The 24,225-nt window shown below is 34.6% G+C and overlaps 1 long non-coding RNA gene across 1 annotated transcript in view; it reads left to right on the top strand.

Moving 5' to 3' along the window:
• The window catches only part of LOC107513661, a 137,017-nt gene that overhangs the window by 10,218 nt on the left and 102,574 nt on the right, over nt 1-24,225 (top strand). Inside the window, exon 2 of the long non-coding RNA XR_001597604.2 lies at nt 723-776. This is a non-coding gene — a long non-coding RNA (uncharacterized LOC107513661). The remainder of the gene's footprint in view (nt 1-722; nt 777-24,225) is intronic.

The following is a 24,225-nucleotide window of genomic DNA, read 5'->3' as shown; positions in this document are numbered from 1 at the left end:
TTAATTATATGATGTATGTATTTTACCAAGACATTTAGGATATCTGCTACCTTCTGCTCTCTAGTTCATAACATGATGCTTTTAATATTGCAGAGAAAAGTTTTTCCTGGGGGTAATAAAATAGTCAGGGTCCCTCTTATCTAGGTTGTGATAGAAAAAGAAGATAAGTGACAAATCCTTGAATCATGATATAAGCAGTATTCTCTGTTCTGTCTTAGTGAAAATTAACTCTAAAATTTAGAAGAAAATTAATTTGTCAGATCAATAATTTTATATTTAATTGTAGGGGCTTTATTAATTGGCTCCATTGGGCTGTTCATATATGGAATGCTCATTCAGTTGAAGTCACCACTTGATTAAGTTCCCCATAATCCTATTATTCTGAAGAACTGTCAATCATATGCACAGGAAAAGCTCAGGAAATAAATAGGAATTTATTTGGAATTATCACCTCTGTATCATTCAAATCTTCCAGATATTTTTGCAATTACATTAAGATTGAAATGTTTATTTTACTTTTATCACCTCTGTATCATTCAAATCTTCCAAAATATCTTTGCAATTACATTATGGTTGAAATATTTATTTTGCTTTGTTGTTTGAGTAAGGAAGAAAAAATCCAATGACTTCAACTTGCCATTATTACTATATTAGCCCCTATGCTAACTTTAAGGACTTAAGTTTCTGCTGGTTGCTGAGGCTCTTTCTTGTCATACACATAGGAACTGGGAAAGTGACCAAAGAGATGGCTGGAGTCCCTCTGGGCCTATCATATGGTGAGTACAAATAAGAACTTAATTGATTACCAATTCCCTTCCAGCTCTCATTGACTAATACATTGCTATGGTATTTTGTGTCTCTGAATAGTGTTTTCCCATTTCTAAAATTCAAAAGAGGGCCAGTTTTCCTTCTCAGTGAAGTTACCCAGGTCAACGTCTGTGGGGTTGTCTGAAAGACTCTTGAGATCTAGAGGACTAAAAATTGACTTAGGACTAGAAAATAGGAGAAAGGATCTGAATCTGCAGCCTGGTAACTTAAGTGAGCCTTTTGTTCTTGGAATTTGTGAATTGTTGATTTTGTTCCTGGTGAGGTCTGGATTGGTTAACAAGAGTGATCTCTTGATACCAGACCTTTCCCTGAACCCTGATTATCTCGTGGATATCCCTGCCTTTACAATGACTGTGCTCACTTAGTTGAAGGCATTTAATTATTATCACTTAGGTACAAAATCTCAGATTCATCCCATTCAACCTAAGATGAGAAATAACAAATCTCTCATAGGTATTCCTGGTCTATAAAGGACAAGCAGGAGAGCTCTATTTAAAATATTTTGGTCAATTGTTGCACCTGATCAAGAAGAAAAGAGGGTATGGAATGGGTCACAGACATGGGAGATAATTGAGTATTCTGAAAGATCCCATTCAGCATTTCTATTACCTGTGGTATCGTATTCCCTTACCGTGGGTCACTCAAAGGCTTTCTGGTCATTGTTTGTTTCTGATTGTGTTGCAAATCCAGAAAGTGTTTAATCACTGACAGCTGCGCAAACAAGGATGAGAAATGGAGAACCTCTGGTAATTGCACACGCATCAATTCAGCCCAACCTCAAATTACTTTGTTCTTGCTTTGATTTGTACCTAGAAAAATCTGTCCCTATATTTAACCCAAAATTGTGTTATAGAATGTATTCATAAATTTCTCTCACTTATTCTAAATGCAACGTTTTCTTCTTCACTAATGTCTTCAACCATTCAGGTCATATTGTTTTCCAATTATAATTACCTCTGGAGAAACAAAGAGTGGGGACAATTATTAACTTTCTTTCACTAAATATGGGTAATGCTTCAATATAATTGTACCATTCTGTAGCTTAATAAATTCTATGGATCTTTTTAGATAATCTTATCCCAGTTAATAGGATCTCACTGAAATGCCTTAACATATTCATATGGTTAATTAATATAGGCAACATAGCAAATTTAATTTTGATGTAAAACAAAGTGAAAGTTTAGCATTTTATAGAATCCATCTCCATATATTTCCCATACTTCCTCCTTAGTGTGCACATGGATTTAGCTAATTATATAATTAATAAAATCCTTTTCCTATTGCCTTTACTGCTAATTTCCCATTTGGGAACTTGGGTCGGCAGGAGATGTTCTCTCATCATTTTGCCTCATGTCAACCCAATAACCAAGTGCCTATACCCACATGTTCCTAAACATCTCTTCTCGAAAATCCAAGTAACAGAAAACAACTCCGAAATACACACACACACACACACACACACACACACACACACACACACACACAAAATGACAGGTCACAGCATCCATGTAAGAGCTAAACTGTCAAACCCTAAGGTGAGATCTACATGAAGTCAGTCAGTTGTGTTTATACAACTGTGAGTATATTGTCTTCTCTATGTGTGGGCCATAACTCCTGGTATCCTAGGTAATTTCGACTGCTGTTTGAGTTTATTTTTCAATTGTTTGGCTGTATTTGTGATTTATCCTGGGGGCAAATGGTGGGGAAGGGCGGGTTCATTTTGAGAATAAAGGATTGTTTCTGTCTCTCTAATTGATTTCTCTGCTAACTACACCCTGTTTGTTTCTCCTTTGCCCCATACCCTTTATCTTCAAATTATGCTGGAGTTCTGAAAAACTATTTAGTTCTTTCTGATGTCTCTTTTTTAACTTGAATAGGATTTCAAGGTGTTCAGGTATCCATTTGGTCTCATTTTCATTCCATCATCAAGAAATTCTCTACCATTTAATTTGTTGATGGGGCTCATTCTGACTTTGCAGCACAGTTATAGATACATTTTAATTGTATATTTCTTCTGTAATTTCAAAGCAATATAGTTAAGGAGTGATAAATGAATGACTTAATTGTCTGTCATCTTAGATATTAAGACAAAAAGAATTTTAAAATCCTACCTAGTTGCTAAAGAATGAGATTACACTTTATATATGTGACCTTGTAGTTGGTGGATCTTTTCTCCTATTTTGAAGATTTGAAAAGCTAGAAGAATAATACCAAACACCTTTCACCTAAATAAGAATAGATATATTAGATTTATCAGAAATGGATTTAATTGGGGCAGTAGGACTATTATTGTTAGTATCAGGGAATCTTTGCTGAAGAAAACCCCTCTTCATTACTTATAACTAAAAACCAGGAACCAATTACTTGGGCTACAGAGTCCCATGTCCAGCAAAAGGTAGTATGAGTGTAAGGGTGTTTGAGAGCTATGAAAGAAGCTATGTGATGTGCAAGACGGCATCAAATGTAACTGAGAGATAATGGTGAAAAAATTGAGATAAATTTATGTTAAAAAAAAATGATGATGCAAGGAAAGTGGTTTATAAGGGGGTTATTAAAGAGAGAAACAGAATAAAAGAGGTAGTAATATAAAGGAGAGAAAAACGTTAAAATGTGCTTATTTCCAAGAGATCGCTTCTATAACTGGCTATATTGAGGACGTTATTTGTGGGCGTAAAGCATGAGAGAGTAAAAAACTGGAGACAGAGAATGAACAACTTGTTTAGGAAGTTTTAATGTGAACGGGGAGGATAATTCAAATTATAACTGGTAGAAGGTGTGGTGCCAAGGAAGGGTGTCTAAATATTTTTTAAGTTTTAGTTGTCATTTGAAAGAGAAGAAACAAGCTGAAAAGGTAAAGGCTTCTCGGTTTGTCTTGATGATCCGGGCTGAATAAATGTTGGAAATAATTATAAAGTATCTGGGTGATACATTCTTAGTAAGGGAAGCAGCCGTGTCCACCAGCTGGCACAAGTTCACCCAAAACTTTCCCAACTCCCTTTGGGTGCTTTTTGAAAGTTCTGCTAAATCAGTGAAGTCATAGTCCAATGTCACAGGTATAGCAAAAAGATATTAGAGAACTAATACTTGCATTGCCAAGAGCTTTCAATTAGATGTCCTTTAAATCTCCTTCCACAATTTAACATTCTACCATTTTTCTATTTACAAGTAAGCCTGTATGTTCTTCATAAAATTGTATTTTAAAACTGTCCTAAAACAAAATTAGCCACAGCCACTGATGAATTAATCATTATTATCAAAATACAGGTCCACCTGAGAACACTGTGCTGCATGCATGTTTATCAACTGTATGGTTTACTTTTTCATAATAAAGAAAGTTTAAGTAATACTTCAAAATTTCGAGTTAAAGGAAAATGTATGTGTGGTTAGGCTACTACTTTGGTTCCTAGTTCTTTACTGATTCCTCATAATTTTTCAGTATTTATTTTTAGTAAAACTAATATTTTAAAGCTCTAAAGCATAATTCCTTATATGTTTGAAATCCCTAGTAAAGGTCACAATTTTAAAGCCACTTTCTGCTAATTTACACCCCCACAAGAACATGGAGGGGCCAGAGAGGAGGTAAAAGGGCTGCGAGGAAGGCAACTGATAGTATTCTGCTGAGCTATTAATATATAATCATTCCTTTTGTTATTCAAACTTTATTGAAATATAATTAGAAAATAATATTGTGCAAGTTTAGGTGTGCAATGTGATTCGACACATTTATATAATGCCAAATATTATAATAAGGCTAATGATTTCATACATATATATAATGCTAAATTTTTATCCTTCACCTCATGTCAATCACCATTTTGTTGTCATTGTCATGGAGAGAATGTTAAAGCTCTACTCTTATAGCAACTTTTAAGTGTACATTACAGTACTGTCAACTATAGTCACCATGTTGTACTTTAGATCCCCAGAATTTGTCTTATAACCATTAGTTTGTACCCTTTGAACAACACCTCCCCATTTCCTCCACCCCTCTGCCCCTGGTTATTGCTAAGCTACTCTCTTTTTCTATGAGTTAAGCTTTTTCAGATTCCACATGTAAGTGATATCATACAGTATTTGTCTTTCTCTCTCTATTTATTTCACTTAACATGATGCCTTCAAACTCCAACCACATTCTCACAAATGGCATAGTTTCCTTCATTTTTATTATAAAAAAAGTATAGACGAATCCATCTGTCTAGATAGATAGATAGATAGATAGATAGATAGATAGATAGATAGATAGATAGATAGATGGATGCAAAGTCTTCTTTATTCATTCATCCAAAACAATCTTAGATTGTTTCCATGTCTTGGCTATTGTGAATAATACTACAATGAGCATGAGAGTGCAGATATCTCTTCGAGACAGTGATTTCATTTTCTTATATATATATATATACCCAAAGGTGGGATTGTTGGATTATATGGTAGTGCTATTTTTAATTTTTTGAGGAGACTCTGTACTGTTTTCCGTAGCAGCTACACCAACTTACCTTCCCATTGGCAGTGCACAAGGGTTCCCATTTCTCCATATCCTTGTCAACATTTATCTTATTTTTTTAATAAACGACGTTTACCAGGTGTGAAGGGTTGTCTAACTATTGTTTTAATTTACATTTTCCTGAAGCTTAGTGATGTTGAACATCTCTTCTTATATCTGTTGGCCATTTGTATGTTGTTGTTTTTTTTTTTTGAAAAAATTCTGTTCAGTTCCTTTGCCCATATTTTTAAATCAAATTGTTTGTTATTTTGCTATTGAGTTGAATGAATTCTTTATATATTTTGGATACCAACCACTTACATGATATACGGTTTTGAAATATTTTTTCCCATTCTACAGGTTGCCTTTTCATTTTATTGTATCTTTTGTTGTGAAGGAGCTTTTCAGCTTGAGGTAGTACTACTTATTTATTTTTACTTGTGTTACTTGAGCTTTTATTATTATAACAAAAAAATAATAATTGCCAAGACCAATATCAAGGAACTTATTCCCTATGTTTTCTTCTAGGAGTTTTATGAATTCACGATCTTATATTTCAGTTTTAATCCAATTGCCATTTCAAGTTAATTTTTGTGTTCCTGAGCTTTCCAACAACTGTTTTTTGTTTTGTTTTGTTTTGTTTTTTGGTGGGTATGTGGAGAGTTGTCTAATTGTTGTCCTCTGTGAGGGGACTAAAGCTGGGGTCTCCTACTTCACCATCTTGGTAATGTCCTGATCATTCTTCTTAAACTGTCATATTACTTTTTTTTTTTCTGAGAAAAAAAATGGCTATATACCCATTTTCTCAATTAATGATCTATTGACATGATAGAGAAGCAGTGAAACTTCAACCGTAAATTGATGTAAATCATGGGAACTAGCCCCCCTCATATATTTACTGGCCTCTAGAGAAGAAACACAGATGAGATGTGTAGAAGAGGGTGTTAAGGGAGAGCAACAGCCAGAGCATTGGTTTTCTTTGCTGCCATACATGGTAAAGAAAAAATACATTTCGGTGGATTCCACTCCATCTCTCAAGCGCATTGAGAGGTTTGTGTAAGTAGGCGTTATACTGGTAACTTACATTTTCTTAAAACTTCTAGTTAATTTAATTGTTTTGTGTGTGTGTGTGTGTGTATTGAATCATTTGAATTGGAAGAGGTAGTCATAGTTTAATAACACATGTGGAGTTACTAGACAGTGTCATGGAAGTCTATAGCTACGGATTCACATGGATACATTTTAAATTGACTGTGATTAAGAAGTGATTCTTACAGAAATTACTGAGTTGTAATAATGAGAAATATTAAACAATGGGCCACTAAATATTGTGAAGCCCCATCATATTTTAACCCAGGGAAGTAAGAGTATCTATGTCAGTACCAGGTCCTGGGCCTGTGGCTTTATATTTATACTACTATAAACCTCATAATTCTAGGAAGTCAGTCATGGAATTATTTTTTTATAAGATAAATTTTCTCAAGCACAGATTAAACATCTTTTCAATATTATTTGCCTAGTAAAGTAAGTTCTACCCTGATTTGAACCCTAAAATAATCAGCTTTAACGTTTACACTTTTTCTATTTTTCAAGGCTGTTGATACTCATACTCACACTTTGCTAGGGCTGGAATAATTATGCACCATAATTATAAAAGTGAAATCCACCACTCTGCTGATTCTAAATCATTGCTGATCCCATATGTTTGTTCCTATTCTTTTTAGTTATTTACAAGATAATAAAGGCATGGTTCTGTTCATCAAAGGTCTTTGCCCAAGATATGCAGACTAAATAATATGTGAGTATGGAATGCTTATACCTGAGTGGTGTCCTAACCTTGGTCCTTAGCTGCCTTATGTTCTTGACTTGTTCTTAGTAATTTTGAGAGTTGGTCACTAATACAAACTCTCTCTTGTATTCTAATAGTAACAATAACTAACATTTATTGAATGTTTACTATACCAACCACTGTTTTAAGTATTTTGCAGGTAGTAATTTATTTAATCATCATACTAACTCTATGAATTCATGGCTAAAGATGAATGAAGTACACTTCCAAAGTGTTCTTTGAAGACTCATAACCAATGCAGTTTCGTTCTCTTCCTTGACCTCGTCCATGCTGATGCATGGAGAAGCATTTAAGGACTAATTGTAAATCACTAGGGTGGGAAGCTATTTACTCTTTTACTTTAGTTATGTCAGGTCTGCATTAGCTTGGATGAGGGGTGCATACTATAATCTCAGAGTTCTTATTGTACCAAAATTTTTGTTGTTGTTGTTAATTATCAAACAGATCAAGCACACTTAAATAATATATCATACATATTTACCCATCACCAACATAGTTCTCATTTTACATTATTAATTTGTAAAACTCACTTTTTATTTAAACCTCACTTTTAATTTAAAGGAACAGTGTTTTATATGGATAAAGCCAAATCCCCATCCCTCTAATCAATTTTCCAGCCTTTTTCCACAGAAATAATTACTCATGTTATTGGTGTATATCATCATATGTGTGTGTGTGTGTGTGTGTGTGTATTTGTGCTTTTTATCGTATATGTATGTATGCATAAATAGTACACTCTGGTGTATTTTAAAAGTTTATATATATGATATCATACTATTGCTGTCATTTTGCAATTTGATTTTTTACTAGAATTATATTTCTAAATTTACTTTTTTTTAAATATAACAGTTTTTAAATGCAGAAAAGTGTTCCATTATTAATAAATCATAGTATACTTATGCACTCCCTTGCTGAGAAAGTTACCTCATCAACAATGTCTTGCCTTTAAACAGTACTATCATAAATATCCCTGGACAAGTGCTCAAAAATATCTCTAGGGAAAGCAGAAAGAAGTACAATTGCTTGACCATAGAATATGCATGTATTCCTTTTCGTAGAGATTGCTCGATTGTTCTCCAAAGTGGTAGCATCAATTTATATCCCTGTTAGCAACATATAACAGTCTTGATTTCTACTTGTTGTTGCTAACACTTGTAATCAGATATCTTAATTTTTAACAATGCCATAAGAATGGAATGGTAGAATGCTATTTTAGATTGTACTTTCCTCATTAAGAAAAGCATTGAGTATGTTTCCATTTCTTTCTTAGAAATTCAACATGTTTTCTAGGTGAGTTACCTATTTGTATATGTATAACTAGTTTCTTTCTACTGGATTATTTGTGTTTTGTTTTCCCTTATGTATTGTTTACAAATCATTTGTTAGGTGCATGTTTTACTTATATTCTCTTTCTACTTTATTTATGGTGTTCTTTATCACTCAGAAATATTAATTGTAAATGTAGTCACTAAAAAATCCTTTCATTTACAGTTTTTGTATTTTTTGTCATATATCAAAAACCTATCAATTATCAAGCACTCATTCCCACATCTGTATCATCTGTTACTAATCTTACTTGTTCCTCTCTTTTATTTCTCATTAGACTCTATCTGTTTGTGTACTGAGACCATATTTTCAAAATAATTTAGCTTTTTGAAACTATTAATGCCTAGTAAGTAATCTAAGTCTCTCCTTCTTTAAAAGAGACTTGATGACTTTGGCCCTTTACAGTTCTATATACTTTTTAAGATTTACTTGTGAATTGTTATTAAAACACAACTCTTTTAGAATTTTTATCTCAATTGCTTTATTCTCATAGACTAATTTGAGGCAAAAAAAAAATCTTTAAGATACTGAGTCTTCCTGTCCATAAACAAGATACTTCTCTCAATTTATTCATAGTTTCTGTTCAAAGTAGTTTTATCAAAGCATTTGAAATAGAATATAAATATACAATTTAATAAATCCACAACATAGCTAAAAAGCAGACGTTGCCAGCAAAAATACGATTTATGATATAAAAGCAAATAAGTTAAAAAGTATATGGATTGATTTTCAAAAACCAGAAAACACTTGTAAACTTCTCTTGTGGTTCGCAAGAGCTTTTGCAGTATATATTGATAGTTGGATATGCTTATTTTCGACCAATTTGATTTCAGACAACATAATTAGTGCAGGAGACACAATTTAAAAATTCAAGAAGACTATGTCAACTAAGGAAAGTAATTATATTGAGATAAAATGAGCCAGAAATTTAAAACAAAACCCCACAAGAATTAAATATAAGAAAAAAATTCTAAAAAAGACAAAGTATTGTGATCTATTACAGGAATCGAAAGCTTGATATAGACATTTTTGATTATTTCATTATTTGGATCATTCAGTCATACTGACTAATTATTGTCCATAATTTTATCCTGTCTCTTTGCTCATTCATATTCCAAGCCGTAAATTTCTTTACTTATCTACCTCCCTTTGTTTCACAATTCCCACATTGTTCTGCACTTCTTTCTTCTCACCTAAATTTGCATCGTTCCCTTCCCTTCCAAATATTTCAGTTGTGCTCCCTTTGGAGCCCCCGTGTCATGGCAAATATATCCTATACATTTTCAACTTTTTGGTTGAAAGTGCGCATTATTCAAACTTGCCTCTTACCTGAAGACACCAATTTTCCTACGATGCACCTTTCTAACTACCACCTCTGATCTCTCCAGTACTTCGTTGTTTTTATTATTTTTTTTACATCAGCCCTTCTTTTTTTATTGAGGTATAATGGACATATAATATTATATAACTTAGGAGGTGAAGAATGTGCACACTGAAAACTATGATATTAATGAAAGGAATTGAAGAAGATACAAATAAATGGAAAGATACTCATATTGATGGGTGAACGAATTAATAGTGTTAAAATGTTCATGTTATTCAAAGCAGTCTACAGAGTCAATGTGTTCTCTATCAAAATTCCAAAGGCATTTTTTCACAGAACTAGAGTAATCCTAAAATTACTATAGGACCACAAAATACCTCAAATTGCCAAAACAATCTTGAGAAAGAAGAACAAAGCTAGAGTCATTACACTCCCTGATTTTAAACTGTTATAAATCTATAATAATCAAAATAGTGTAGTATTGGCATAAGAACAGACACATAGATCAATGGAACAGAATAAAGCCCAGAAATAAACCTATGTGTAAATAGTCAGTTAATTTACAATAAAGAAACCAAGAATTCAAAATGGAGAAAAGATAGTCTTTTCAATAAACAAGCTTGGGAAAACCAGTCAGCTGCATGCAAAAGAATGAAACTAGACACTATCTTACATCATACACAAAATTAACTCAAAATTGATTAAAGATTTGTATGTAAGACCTGAAACCATAAAAATCCTAGAAGAAAACATAGGCCATAAACTCCTTGATGTTGGTTTTTGTGATGACTTTTTAGATCTGATCTTGAAAACAAAAGTAACAAAACCAAAAGTAAATGAATAGATCTACATCAAACTAAAAACCTTCTGTACAGCAAAGGAAACCATGAACAAAATGAATGGAAGAAAATATTTTGCAAGTCATATATCTTGGAAGAGGTTAATATTTATAATATGTAAAGAACTTGTACAACTCAATAGCAAAAAAATCTTATTAAAAATGAGCAGAGGATCTTCTATTTTTTCACAAACTGTTGGGGAATTTTTGTATTCATTTTCTTCTCTAAGCAGCCTAAAGTTAGAAGTCCATTACTTTACCTACTCTTTTGCCAATATTCCCAGATTTTAAACCTGCTGTTCTTTCCTCAGATACACCTTATAAAAATTTCAACTCAATATCAACTTCCAACTCAGAATCAACCTGCCTTCTCGACTACACTCACATTCCTTGAATCTGGAAAAATAATCATGCTTATAGAAATTACCTGCACTAGAGGTCCATGTTCTTAGAATCAGTTAAGTCCTTACACAACCCAGAATTCTACCATATGTTCACAATTAGCCTTTTTTTTTCAAAATAGCAGTTATTATAAACCTCTTCCAGTATCCTTAAACTCCAGTGCTACTTCTCCACTCTCAGCAGATGACCTTGTCACTCATTTTACTGAGAAAACATAGCCTCCTTATGGGTCCTCTAACTTTTTATGATATATACGTGTGTGTGTGTATGTGTGTGTGTGTGTGTGTGTGTGTATACAGTCGACATACAACATTGCATCAGTTTCAGGTCAACAACATAACGATTCGACATCTGCATATGCTGAGAAATGATCACAACAAGTTCAGTGAACATCCATCACCATATATCATTACAAATTTCTATTCTTGTGATAAAAACTTTTCAAATCAACTGTCTTAGTGACTCTCAGATATGCTACACAGCATTACCAAACACAGTCTCCATGCTGGACACCACCTCCCTGTGACACATTCACTCCACAACTGGCAATTTCCATCTCCTCTCCTCACTCATTTTGTCTAGGTCCCAACGGTTTTAATTTACCTGCATTTTACTCTTTCTTTCCTTCCCTTCTATGACAATGGAAGGGGCAGCTTCATTTCTCTTAATCCAGTGATTCTCAAACCTAACATGCATCAGAGTCACCTGATGCCTTCATAAAACACAGATTTATTGGCCCCCAGTACAGCAATTCTGAATTAGTATGTCTGGAGTGGGGCCTGAGTATTTGTGTTCCTATCAAGCCTCAGGTGATCTAGCCGTTCCAACTGCTCAGACTTAATTCTTCACCAGAATCAAATCCCTCTTTGCCACTTCAGGGATAATGCTTCTTCAGTACCCCTGTCTTTTCCAACTATTCCCAAACTTTTCCTCTTCACTGGATTTTTCTCATTAGTATTCACATAGTCTCAAGTCATTTTTATTATAAAGAAGAGAAAAAAAACCTTCCTCATGCTCACGTTACTTTGAGTTACCTCCCCATCCCGTATTCCCCTTCATAATTAAACTTACTGAACAAGTTCTTTACATATGTTATTATGAATATTTTAATCTACTAGTCAGCCTACCAAAAACAGGCCATAACAGCACACACACACACACTTTGTTGAAGTTACCAAAGAAATACTTACTGGAAAATCCAGTGGGCACTTTTCCTCTTAAAAAAAACTTGGCTTTAGCATTTCTGATTTTTCTCCTCTTTCCCCACTCAGATTAATCTTCTTTTTGGAATCATCTAATGTCATTGCTTCACTGTCTTCTGCACAAACATTCCATGGTTTTTAATTGTTATCTATATGCTGAAGTCTTAAAACCTAGGCTAGATTCATCTTCTTCCTTCAGTCCACAGATAGGATCAGCCTAATTTCTTTTTCTTAGTGCAGTAGTCCCCAACCTTTTTGGCACCAGGGACCCGTGCTCCTATGAGAATCTAATGCCTGATGATCTGAAGTAGAGCTGAGGCGGTGATGCTAGCACAGGGGAGTGGCTGCAAACACCAATGAAGCTTCGCTCCCTTGCCTGCCACTTACCTCTTGCTATGCTGCCCAGTACCTAACAGGGGCTGGAGATCCCTGCATGGGACATCAAAGATTGTACTGTCACAGGTAGGGGGAAGCTACTCACAGGAGGGGAAAAATGGTGTGAGGTTCTAAAGAAGATAGGTTTTTGGATCTTGGAAATGAGGTGTTCCCCTTTAGTAAAAATGAAATGGGAAGAAAATCACTGTGGGGTGTAGGAAATACTTTTTTTTAATTTATTATAATTTAAAAAAAGTATTTTCAGGTGATTTTTAGAATCTGAGGCTTTGACAAGGTAAATTAAACTATTTATAGTGGGGTAATTATAATTTTGAGATATAGATTTTAAGCTGGGTAAAAGGGAAGAATATACAGAAGAACGATAAAGAATAGAAAAGATCAAGGCAACTATGACATCCTTATGCATTTTAATAATTGTTGCACTAGGCTGCTTGGGCAACTCAGAGGACAGTAGGTTGTGATTAAGGACTAGATGTTTGATTTCATGGCTTCAAAGGAGAAAATATTTCTGGTGGTGACAAGTGCTATGGAAGGATCTCGAAAGTAAATGGGATGGAGGAAAATGAAATTGGAGATGGCATCCAGGAGTTAGATGCCAGGTGTTGGATTCCCATCAAAGAAACCTGGAATGATGACAGAAGTTGGAAAGAACATGAATACTGTGAGCTAAATGCTTAAATGTTCAATAAATGAGGGGAGGTGCTGGTGGTAAGCAGGTCTGTACATGATGACTATGAAGAGAGTAAGATGTTTTATGCCTATAGATGGATCTCAAAGGAACAAGGGTTTTTATTCAGGTGATAGTTCTTAACTGACTGGCAGCAGAAATATGGAACTTGAAGGACCCTGAACTCTTGGTTCTTAGATAAATAGAGCATAAGAAAAAAAATTCAACTTAACTTCATGGAAGGAAAATTGTGTCTTCAGGATGCACTGTATTTAAGTTATGTCAAAGAGATGGAGGGACCCTTTGAAGAAGAGAATAAGTATTTGAAGGAGCTAATGATCATTATTTACAAAGATCCCAGTAGAGGAGTTTGGGAGGGAAGGGAAGGTTTGGTTAATATAGGGAATATACGTAATATAGGGATGAGAACAGGGAGAATTTAGGATATTATAGATGACGAAAGAGGCTTGTATTTTGGCAAGAATTCTGGTAAACAGGGTCATAAGATTTGGTGGATGCTGTGTTGCTGGGTTCTTGTAGTAGGGACAATACTAGGTGCAAAGTTTTAGCGATTTGCTGTATGTAAGACTGGACTTTTGGCTCCATGTGGCTCCTGCTACATGATTCATGCAGGACATGCAGGGCAGCTTCCTTCCTTACCACCCTTGTTCTTACTCTACCACATTCTCTGTTAGTTTTTCACCTTGTTTCCATGGAAATACAGTTTAGAATGTATTGTAACAATCAAGGCCACATGAATTCCATATCATTCTAAATTTCTTTCAGTTGGTATTCTAAGTGCTTGTGTTAGCAAGAAAGTTGCCATGATTTATTTTATAAAAAACCACTTTCTTTATTTTTCATTGTGCCTGAGACAACCCCCAAGACAATAAGCTGCAATAGGCTATCGTATTTTCCAACTCAGGTAGTAAGTATATTCATTCAAACATAAAAAGCTGAGTGATTTTTTCCAAGTTGAAAAATTCTCCAAATTCAATATGATATAATATTCAATTTAAGATATTAACCAACCTATAAAGCTATCATCTTTGATAGGTCTATATTTTTATAGATCCATTAAAATAATTATAGTAAAGCCGAAGTATTAAAAACTTGATTAACTATACAGAAGATGCATAAATTTGAAATCTGTATGTGATTTAGTATGGCTTGCAGAATGATCAAGGAATTGAGTACTAACTACACATACTGAGCATAAAAAAGCACAGAGGGTTGAAATGATTCATTTTCAGTGAAGTCAACCAGTCATATGAGTTTGTTCTCTGTGATACTGCAATGCACTTATACTTTTGTACTCCTCAATAGAGTTCTATTATTTTCTTTCTTCTGATCACTCATTTTGCTCTCAATTTTCCTGATTCTTTCCTTTTTGACCGTGTATTTCAACTTGAGTATAAGACTTCTTCAGAAACATTTCAATTGTACCTTCTGGTCAAATTTATCAGTTGCAGTGAGAGTCATAAAAGGCTAAATTCTGGCTACTGTTGACCTCTCGGTGCACCATGATAGAATGTCAATGAGAATGAACTTTGAATCAGATGGAACTGGGTTTAGATGTCAGCTTTGTCATTCACTAGCTGTGTGATATTGGCAAATAATTTAAACTCTCAGAAACTCAAAGGTTGAATGTCCTTATTGGTAAATGGGATGATGATAGTGATTACAAAGTGCTATTAGAAGGATTCAAATAGGACATTGTATGTAAAACATCTTGCACAATTCCAAAGTGTGTTAAAACAAAACAAAACAAAACAAAACAAAACAACAAAAAAAAAACAACTGTTGCCTGACCGCTTACAACATCCTTTCTCTTTTTGGAAAACAGCACTCAGCCATGTAACATTGTTTAGCCTCTTCCTTTAAAATACAGTGAATAGGAAACCTAAGGTAAAAGAGAATTCCTTTATCTTCATTTTTATTTTGAAAATACTCAACTACGCTAAGTTTCTAATAATGGTAAAACTTCTTAGAAAGCCAAATTATAGAATTGGGTTTGTCCATGAAATCCATTAACACACACACACACACAAAATTATTAGAAATGAAGGTGTGAAAGAATGATGGTGGTGAGAAATGAGTGCCCAATGAAGCACTACTAACATGGCTTTTGATCATAACATGAGATAGAGATGTATGAAGATGGCAGGATCTCTGTGAATCCATCATAGTGAAAATGGGATTGCAAAATGATAGAAAAGGGAAAATAAGATATTAGGGAGAGCAGTACCTGCAGGTTGTTGAATGCCTGGTTAATTGAACGACTAACTGATGGAAGTGCCTAAAACGTTCAAAGCCCTGACTAGATACATCATCATATTATGCCTTAGGTTATCCTCACCAAAATCCAAGGAATCAGGTACTATCCTGATTCATTTAACAACAACAACAACAACAACAACAACTGAATCTAAGAAAAGGTTTACATTTTGCCTATATTATAAAATTAAAAATAAGTAGAACTGAGATTCAACTAGGTCCCCTGACTCATTTTAAATGACTTTTCTTTACACCAAGAACACAAGGCAAGAGGGACAAGTTCAGACATGCTAAGCTGCTGGTTTAAAGTAAGTTTTCTTTGTGGGTAATGAAAAAAATCAACAAGTAAGCCTAGAGAGTGAATAATTGAAGCTAAGCTGGATTAACTAAAAAGAAAACTTTAGAAATAAAGCGCCAATTTGAGCTTTGATGGTAAAATATTTCTTTTTTCTCCTGCTCGTGGCATTTTTTAATTTCGCAAAATAATTTATTATAATTTAATCAGTATTTATTTGCTTGAATCAAACTGTATTTTGTTTGAGAAGATCGTATTTGGTTGAACTAAACCCTCTAATTTCTGTTTTACTTATTGACCCATACCTGATAGTGGTCTGCTAGGATGATCTAAAATATTTCCACAGACCCAGATTCTCTCTGGGGGGAAAAACAAACGAATAGAAATCTTCTTGACTGAATAGATTTGGGAATCACTGTTTGTCATGTTACTTTCTTATTTTCTTGAAGATTCACAATGTACAGCAGCATAGCAATAACGACAAAAACCTGTGCTAACGTAACATCTTTAACTGTGTTTAAATCAATATTATTTGGCTATATTTGATCATAGAATCCCTCACTCTTTTTCTTTTTTCGCTGTAGTAATTATAACAACACAGCTGTTATTCCACAGGGAGAAAAAAATCAGAAATGCAAGTTTGACAAACTAATCATATATATTTATTATTCTGATTTATTCATAATTATTATTAAGCAAAAGGACACGTGGCAACTCTAAGTATTTTAGGATTTATCATACCATTTAAACAGAAAAGAAAAGTTTGAAAGAGAAGTCGATTGCAAATTTATGTGTGACTCAAGAGCCTCGATCGGACAGTCAACATAAATGTGAGGCTGGTTACTCCCACAAGCACCAGGAAACATTTATCATGCTAGCTGAATTGCTCTGGGGAGAAATAAAGGATGATGCCTTTGCAAATTCAACAGTGTCATTATAGCAGTGTCATTATTTCCCTTCTAAGAATCCAACACATTTTTGTTCTCTCATTTGGTGAGCATTCATTGAGTCTTGATTATTTGGGCAGCGTTATGCTAACCACGGGAGACACTAACATACAACATTCATTCCCCACCTTTGTAAAACCAGTGGTCTAGTGAAAGAGAAACAAGGCTGCCAAGCCTTTCAATATAATGTGATAAATTCTGTGTAGGGTTAAGTACAGGCCCTAAAGAATTACTGGTGAAGAGCATCCAATTCATCCTGCTTAAGCCAGGACAAGTTACCAGTGTGTATGTTGAGTGGCAAATGATAAGTCACATTTACCAAACAGATGAGAAAAAAAATAGCAGTTTTCAGGTATAAAAAAATATGTGAAAATTGTACAGAGACATGCAAAAGCAAAATGCGTTTAGCAAAAAGCTTGGTATGACTGACCAGGACACAGAATGGGCGTTTGTGTGCATGTGAGTTGGGAGGAGTTGAGCTATATGTGTGAGTGTGTGTGTATGTGCATGTGTGTTTCAATAGCAGATAATTAGAAAGTGAATAAATTTTGTTATTACGTGCTTAGATTAAAATGAGTATGTCTGATGTTAATTCCATTTCAAAACTGCCATGACACTTTTTATTCTTGAAAAGTAGTCTTCAGCAACAATAACAATAGTGTTAGCAAACTAACATTTAGTGAGCTCTTGTGATGTACCATCACTATTATAAATCATGCTCACATGTTTTAATAGCTGCTACTAAGTATGAAGTAGTAGCTTTGGTGGGGATAAGCGTCACCTAGCCCTGTTTATTAAAAAAATTCTCAGATCAAGATTCTTGGGCCAAAAAAAAATGATATCTCTGATTCCCTTTATTTCCTCAGGTATTGGTAAGACTCACATTTAATGGTGTCTTAGAATGTTTGCATATTTTCTTTTGTGAAACAGTCCGATCCTTCCCTTCTTCCTGTTTGATATATATGACTTATGTGTCTTTAATACATCTCATCTATTCATTCTAGATATTGGTGAAAGACCCATGAAGAGCTAAGTAAAATCTTAGGTGTCAAGGTGGTAATTGCATCTCAATTTCTCAGGTGGTTTCAAAGACCTATGGATTAATGCTGCATACCACAAGGAGATAAAACTCTTAAAAGGTAAAAACCAAATAAGATGTTCAAGGACAGATATCTTTAAATTGTGAGGAAAGTTTTCATTTAGTCTTATTTTGCTTCTAATAATGCTGTCACTACTTCTTATGGACTGCCATAAAGGAAGGTCAGTTGTGGAAAATGTGATGTAGCGAAAGGTCATAAGCTTATACCTCTGAACAAATTTACTTTGTTAAGCTATCTTGAAACAGTTGGTCATTCCTATTCTAGTTTTATGCTGGTAATGTAACTATGCCAAAACCAGGGGTCTTAGCTATTAAAAGGGAAGTGAGCCTCAGTCACAACATAAAATACAAAGTTTGACATTAGAACTCTTTTTTTTCCTTGTCAATTGTACTAATATGTAAATAGATTATAGGTGATTATTACAAGAGGAAATTCTGGTGAACATGGACTGGAGTAGCACTGTTTTAAACAAGTTTGCTTATTGCCATTAATGTTTAAAGAGAATTCAGGACATTTCATCATACTTGAGATATTTTAGAGATGGAAGGAAGCACTGCCTTTGCTTTCCAAGAGCTTATAATCTATTATTTAGAAATGCTTCTAAAATTTTTGTGAAGATAAAGCCACAGGGAAGGGGGAAATATACTAAAAAATCCATGCACACAACCACAGACACATTATTGTTATTCTTTTCTCTGTATTCATTCATCTGATGTTTTGCAATTGATATTTCTAAACCCACTAAAAGGATTAAGCAGGTCTAATTATAACCTAAACTTTGACTAATTATTTTAAAGACATATATATGTAATTTTCTAAAGAAAAAATAATGATTTCATAGGCATGATGACAAATACTTCAATTTATTTTGCTCACTTTTACTAATTCTTCAAATAAATTTTTGATATATAGTAGAATCCTATTTTAACATAACGTCTTAAAGGAATTTGGCTACAGTGATGTGGTGTGTGTAGAAATCATCTGGAGAAGGTTTATTAATAATATAGATTTCTAGCTTCATCTGCAAAGATTCTGATTCATCAGGTGTGGGCTGAATCTTAGGAACATAACATGTTAACAAGCTCATCAAGTGGCTCTGAAACAACTGTTCCTTGATACTTACTTTGGAAAACATGTCTAATGAACTAAATTGTTTACTCTTTCTGAATCCACTCTTCTAAGCTCAAGTAGATCATCGTTAATATTAATAGCATACTCGGAAGTTGGGTGGTAACAGGAAGTTTGCTCATCTGAAGCTTTATGTGATTATAACAATCAAAGAGGCAAGGGGCAAAAAAGGTCAAGATCAGAAAGACTCGACCAGAATTCTGCAGAAGAGGTGACATAAAGACAAAGTGACAAACAAGATAGAAGCCAGTGTCAAGTGTGGTGGATGATTTGGGAGTTGTAAAGAAAGTGAATCTTAGAAATTCGGGAAATCACATCACAAATGTGGTGGACACAGAACATTTTTTTTTATGCAGTTGTGTGAAAATAGTTCCTTATATAACTTCTAAAGGAAGTACAACTTCCACAAGAGAAAAATTTGTTGTAATTCAGTTATTTTTTATCAGTGGTATTGGCCCTGCAGCCTCGCCCTGGTGATAAATGGTAACAGAAGTGAGAGTGATGTTCTCCTTCAATGATAATAGAGCATTAATAGATTTGCATGAAGGGAAATACTGAACAAATGCTACTGCACTCTGAACAATTAGGTACTTAGTAGTTTTATGATACTTTAAATAGGTAGATATTTTATATAGTATCGAATACTTTTTTTTTAAGGGAAGGAGTCTAGTAAAGTTCTAACAATGAGCAAAAGAAAGTTCGAACAATTACAGAAGACATATTTTCATCTATACCCAACATTTAATAGTCATAATGGAACTTTGACAGCAAATGTACTGCTCTCATTTGTCCTAGGTTGAACGTTTAAATTATACCTACAAATATTTTGTAACATTTATTGATTTATTTTCCAGAACTTGGTTAGCAGCTCCTAGTTATATTAAGAAACATGCCTTTCTGGACATTTTTATTTTTGCAATGTATTTCTGATATACAGATGTGGAGGTATCATATTTGAGAGTTAATAAATTCTTCTGAATACACACCACTTTGTATACATTTTTCAGCCTCTCAATACCTATTAGAAGAAATGTATACAATTATTGTCTCTTTATTCTATTGCTTTTTAATTAAACATATTTACAAAGTGCTTATTTTATTCCAGGAATTTTTCTAAAGGCTTTACAAATGCTAACACATTTAATTTTCTGAGTAAGGCACTTTTATTACCCCCCTCCCCTGTTTAATACATGAAGAAATTCAGCACAGTGAGGTTATGTAACTTGTCAAACATCACAACTATAGATCTGAGGTTTAGTCCAAGTACTTTGGTTCTCAAATCCACACTCTCAATTCACATACTTTCCTGCCTCTGTGACCTTGACAGTACTGTAGTCCTCAGTAGCAGCAAGAGTTCATTGAAAAAGGTAGAGATTTGCAGATGATATTTGTGCTCATAGACAATAGTATGTCTACTAATCTTAGAGGAAGATCTTATCGTCCTCTTGAAGTTAAGCATGGCCATATGAATTGCTTTAATCAGTGGTATGTGGGCAGAAATAGAATATGTTACTTCTGGGCCTAAATATATTTAAAAGTTTATACTCAGTTCTACACTCTTCCTTTACTTTCCACAATGATCTAGAAAGCACGTGTTGATCGAAGTACCATAAGATCAAAGTATTTCACAATATTGAACCACCACATAGAGTATAATTGCCCTGGAAAGCTGCTCAGTAGAATTATGTGATCAAGACATAAATATTTTGAATATTAAGTCAGTGAAATTGTAGAGTTACTACTTCTTGTGGCATAATATAGCCCAGTAATTTTCAACCAGGATCGATTTTGACGCCCAGGGGATATTGGTGATGTCTAGAGTGTTTTGATTGTCACAACTGGGGAGAGCATTAATACTGACACACAGTGGGTAAAGGCCAGGAATGCTGGCAGGCATCCTACAGTACACAGCACAGACCCCACAACAAAAAATTATCTGGTCCACATACTGTTGAGATTGAGAAACCCCAATCCAGCTTATCCTAATACACATTATAAACTCAAAGAAAGCGTAGGAGTATGTGAAGCAGTTATAAGAGAGATCACCTGTAATAATCATACTAGAACAAAATTTTACTTTAAGCTACATGTTCATATTCCCTCTACAAGTAGCAGCTTACCCATATAATCACGGAACTTTAATTCGTAAACAAAACATTCTTCATTTCTGCTCAGAAAAATCCATGCCTATGTTCTTTCTACTCAAAATCCCAAATTTGTTTTTTAAAAACAGTCTGGCTCCTATAAGACCTTGTACAAATGCAAATTACCAGTCATCAGCACACACATACTAGGTTAAGTAAAGTTGGCAGCCACAGGAGGTATATTTTTCTCTTGTGACTGACTCTTATCAATTATAATTAGGCTTGTACATTCTCTGTGCTTAGAAAAAAGTTTTTTTAAAAAGGAAACCTATCCAATGGTCTCTGGCATGTGGGGTTTGTTCTTATTTTCACTGTTTCTAACGAGGTTGCATAATGCCTGAGTTGTGGAAGCCAATGGCTCATTTGAAAAATGGAAAGAATCCAGCCACTCTCTTTGGGACCAACCCAAAGGAAATGTAGGAAATGTTCTTGACTTAGCATTTATTCAATTATACCCAGAGGAGTGCTATGAAACTCTGCTTCTATATCTTAGAAGAGCTAAAGGTACAGGATTTTCATGTGTCAGAAAAACAGGGCTTGGGCACCCTTTTTCTTTTAAAGACCAGGTTATAAATATTTAAATTTGTGGGCTTTACAATTTCTGCTGTAACTTCTTGACTCTCTTCTTTTAGTGCAAAAGCAGCCATATAAAATGTGTAAACTATTGACTGTGGATGTGCTTAGTTCAAACTCCTTCTCTTTTCTTTTTTTTTACAAAATTAAGTGATAGGCTAGATTTAGCCTCTGAGTGGTAGTTTTCTAACTCCTGCTCTAGGTGATACTATCATTCTGGATGAGTCATTAGTCTAAATGTCTTGACCAGTACCAAGTCAAAACAGAAGATACGGTAAAAGTAAAGAAACAAGTATGTGTCTGATTTCTATTACGTGTCAGGCACTGAGCCAGGGATGCTACTAACCATCCTACAATGCACAAGACAACTCCCATAACAAGAATTATCAGGACCAAAATGTCAGTATTTCTGAGGATAAGACCCCCTACCTCTTGCTGCAGAATTTAGCCCAAAATGAAGCAGCATCAACACCAACTGGAAGTGTGTTCGAAACAGAGAATCTCAAGCTCTACCCAAGGCCTCCTGAATCATAATCTATAATTTGACAAGACCCTCAGATGACGTGTACGCACACTAAAGTTTAATGCACACTGGTCCATGCTGGCATAACTAATACAAGCTCCATGAAGATAGTAACATTACCAGGAAAATGAACGTGAGAAAGGTTGAAAACTTGCTCAAGGTCACCTAACTGGTGAAAGTTGGAGACCAAACTTGAAATCATCTTTCCGACTTCAGAGGGTGTACTCTGTCTGCTGTACCACATTACCTCCTTGACCAAAATTATAAAAAATGCTATCTCTAAGCCATTGAATTTCTGCTAGAGTTTAGGTAGTATATACCTGAGATGTCATGCATAATTTCACGCATGTATTTAATTATTTTACATATTTTAATGATCCCCTACTACTGTGTGCCATTACCTATTCCAATAGAGAAAAGACAAGTCATACTCTCATGGGAAAAATATCTCTGACTCTTCATAGGAGTCATTTATCATTATTTGTGCAATGACTGTCTACAGAACCCTAAGTGTCCATTAGCATGAAGTGGAAAGATCAAAGTCAGAGTCAGGTAGATTCAAGTTCAAATCCTAATTTTGTGGCACTGACCAATTTCCTTAACTCTTCTGAATTGGAGCTACCCATCATGCAGTGTTACTGTAAAGATGCGATTAGATGGCGGTGATTAGATATCGCTTTCTGAATGTCCTCATGTGGACTGAATTGCCCTCTCAGGAGGAAAATAATGATTTGAAGGACTCACTCAGAGGAAGGTAGCAACTTTCTCCAGAAGGAGTTTTATTTTAAAAGATAACTCTACCTACCCACTCCCCCTGCCTACTCTGTCCAGTGGAAAATAGAATGGCACTGCTTATGTCTAAGGGATAACTTTGTCACACAGGAAAGAAGTTTGAGATTTTGAAACAGGACTTGAAACATTGGAACATAGTTTACAATGTCACAAGGTATGGTGTAGAGAATAGGCTTTGTTGGGGAACTTTATAAAGGCGGCATTGACAAAAAGATAAGGCTAATGGTTTCTCCATGTCCCTGAATAATGGGGAGAAAAAATTTAGGGCCAGAGTATTCTGTTGGTTATGCTGTAGGTAAATCTTTCAGGGAAAGGGAGAAGCTCTGCTTCTATATTTCTCTCTCTTCTTATGCAACAAATATAAAGGGAATTTTGTCAGTGAAGAAAAAACCTGGCTCCTTTATCATCAGCAGTCCATTTAGAGGCCAGCTTTTTGCAATAACTATTTAATCAGGCCAGCCTTCCAAATTCAGGAGACCTTTGGGCCTGAAGAATATTGAAGTTTCTTTAGTCAGAGCTAGTGATTGGTCCTATGAGAAGTTCAGTTCAGGTATGGCCCCACCAGCCACATTCAGGTCCCCAGTACCTCATTGTCCAGGATCCCTATGTGAGTTACCAAAGGCAACTTAGAGAATCCTGTTTGTTGCATCACTGACATAATTCCAAGCATCAGACGTGTAACATCTGGGCTACCATTGTTGTGAATGGCACCAAACAGACAAGTATTTCTTTCACTGCCACACACAGCTCTTTAGACTCTCCGTGAATGAGAGGTTGTAGTCTGTGCAAAGGTCACTTATGAAACCACTGAGGTGCTGTCATGTCATGCACTTCCTTAGCGAAATATACTGAACTCACGTTTATTCACTGATTTATTTAATTATTAGTCAGATATCTTCCTAGATATTTACAATGCCAGGTATGGTGGTTTACATTGGAAATACAAAGGTAGACAGAAGAACATGCCTGACTACAAGAGAAGAAATTTAGCATGCATAATTCATATACTTCTAGAGGTCAAACTGAGCATGAATTAACATATTTTTTTAAAGTCAATAGACTGTAGACTCCATCGAAGAACATAAACATATTAAATTTTTTTACATATTTAGCTACTTAAATTAAGTTTTGGGT

Source organism: Rousettus aegyptiacus, unplaced genomic scaffold, assembly GCF_014176215.1.
Source record: "Rousettus aegyptiacus isolate mRouAeg1 unplaced genomic scaffold, mRouAeg1.p scaffold_m13_p_6, whole genome shotgun sequence".
Taxonomy (NCBI): Eukaryota; Metazoa; Chordata; class Mammalia; order Chiroptera; family Pteropodidae; genus Rousettus; species Rousettus aegyptiacus.
The sequence above is the reverse complement of the archived record's forward strand: the minus strand, read 5'-3'. Positions and strand labels throughout refer to the sequence as shown.